We start from the raw sequence: 2,029 nt of genomic DNA, 5'->3' as shown, positions 1-2,029 counted from the left end.
TGAGCGCACAAGTAGGGGGAAGGGCGGAGAGAGAGAGGGAGAGAGAGAGAATCCCCAGTAGGTTCTTCACTGTCAGCACAGAGCCTGATGTGGGGCTGGACCCCATGAATTGTACGATCATGACCTGAGCCGAAATCAAAGAGTTGGATGCTTCGCCAACTGAGCCACCCAGACACCCCTGGATTTTTTTTTAAGTTCTACACCCAACATGGGGTTTGAACTCACAATCTGGATGTCAAGAGTTGCATGTTCTACCGACTGAGCCAGCCAGGCGCCCCTGGAATTTTTATTTTAAAAAAAATTATTTTTTTTAAGTTTATTTATTTAGAGAGAGCACAAGCAGGAGAGGGGCAGAAAGAGGGTGAGAAAGAATCCCAAGCGGAGCTCGATCTCAAGAAATTGAGGTCATGACCTGAACGGAAATCAAGAGTTGGCGGCTTGACTGAGCCACCCAGGCACCCCTAGAATTTTTTTTTTAAAGCTCACTATGCTATGTATATTTTCTAGATCATATATAAAAAATGTTGATCATTCTTAGTAGCTGCATGGTGTTCTATTGTACCATAATTTAACTACTGTGCATTTTGACATTCCACTCCCTGAACAGGTTTGAAAAAGCATTACCCACACATTTATTATGCATCTTGCTGGGAATTTTATCTTTAAGGTGAGGCATGGTGGCTGAGACCATCAGCTTTATATAGAATCTGGGTATCGGTTCGTTATCTACTGCTCTAGTTTTGAAATCTCAAAGCTGGACTGAGGTGTTCTGCCCATGAAAGAAAGTACAGGTACTTTCCCCAAATTTACAGAAATAATTAAAATTCATAAATGGAATTTCCACAATATTGAATTTACTCTCAGGTATATTATTAATTTTTAGCGTCTGATACCACTGTTTTGTATTCAACTCTAATAAAAAATGGTAAAGGATTTACACAAATTTTCGTAATGAGTTACTTAATATATCAGAATTTTCATGACGGTCTGTGAATTTCAGCGGCTCGGTCCTTAGAGATCCATCAGATGGAAACAGGGAATATTCCTGAGCAAAACTGCACGCCCCCGCCCCAATCCTGTCAAGAAAATAGAATCGATTCAGCAAACCTAATTTGTTTAAAATTTTCAATAACGAACCGACTAGCAGAGAAAATAGGATACATTCAACATGTCATGAATTAAGCGCCGACTCAGTGTGGAGAACTGTGCTAGAAGACCGGGCGGTTCAGCCAAGGTGAATAGGGCGCAGCCACCAACCCGCACTCGGGACAGGTAAACGGTGCTGAGAGCCCTGGTGGAACAGCAGGACTCGGGGCAGGTGTCCCAGCCAGAGACCTCAAATTCTGAAAGCCATTCCATCTCTCCCGTCTCGAAAGTCACGATTTCCCCTTATCCCTAAATAATTTAGGCTGAATTCCGAAGAGGAGCAACAGAAATAAAGACACAACAACGTGCGCCCACTCCGGCTCTCTCCCAAACACTGGACTATTTCTAAACTTTTCCCTCAGGATAATAAGGAGTACCTTCCGGTACTGATACATCGATTCCAAAAAACTACAAGTCCCAGTAGGCTGCTTGCGCAGCCCAGTGGAGAGTCTCCCCGTTTCAGAACGCCGCCTTATGCTCCAATCCTGAGCTGGGTCTGGGAGCCGTGGCCGCGCAGCCCGCTGGGACTTGTAGTCCGCTTCAGAGTCCCTTTCCCTGTCTGCGCAAACTCGCGCGGCCTGTGTTCGCCCTTCGGCCCTGCAGAAGCCAGCCCAGGCTTCAATGCTCCCCACCCCCATCCCGCTCCAACCCCTCGGGGGCCAACCTCCTCCGGTCACGTGGCAAGTCTTTCATGCGGCAATTGGCCGTGGGGGCGCGGAGGCGGGGCGCGGGGGCCCTGAAAGGTTCCGTGCCCCTTGTCGGGCTGCTTGTTTGGCTGCTGCCGTCACCTCATGGCGACGCGGGTAGAGGAGGCAGCGCGGGGAAGAGGCGGCGGCGCCGAGGAGGCTACTGAAACCGGACGGGGCGGACGGCGACGCAGCCC

The sequence above is a fragment of the Crocuta crocuta genome, unplaced genomic scaffold (assembly GCF_008692635.1).
Source record: "Crocuta crocuta isolate KB4526 unplaced genomic scaffold, BGI_CrCroc_1.0 scaffold657, whole genome shotgun sequence".
Classification (NCBI taxonomy): Eukaryota; Metazoa; Chordata; class Mammalia; order Carnivora; family Hyaenidae; genus Crocuta; species Crocuta crocuta.
The sequence above is the reverse complement of the archived record's forward strand: the minus strand, read 5'-3'. Positions refer to the sequence as shown.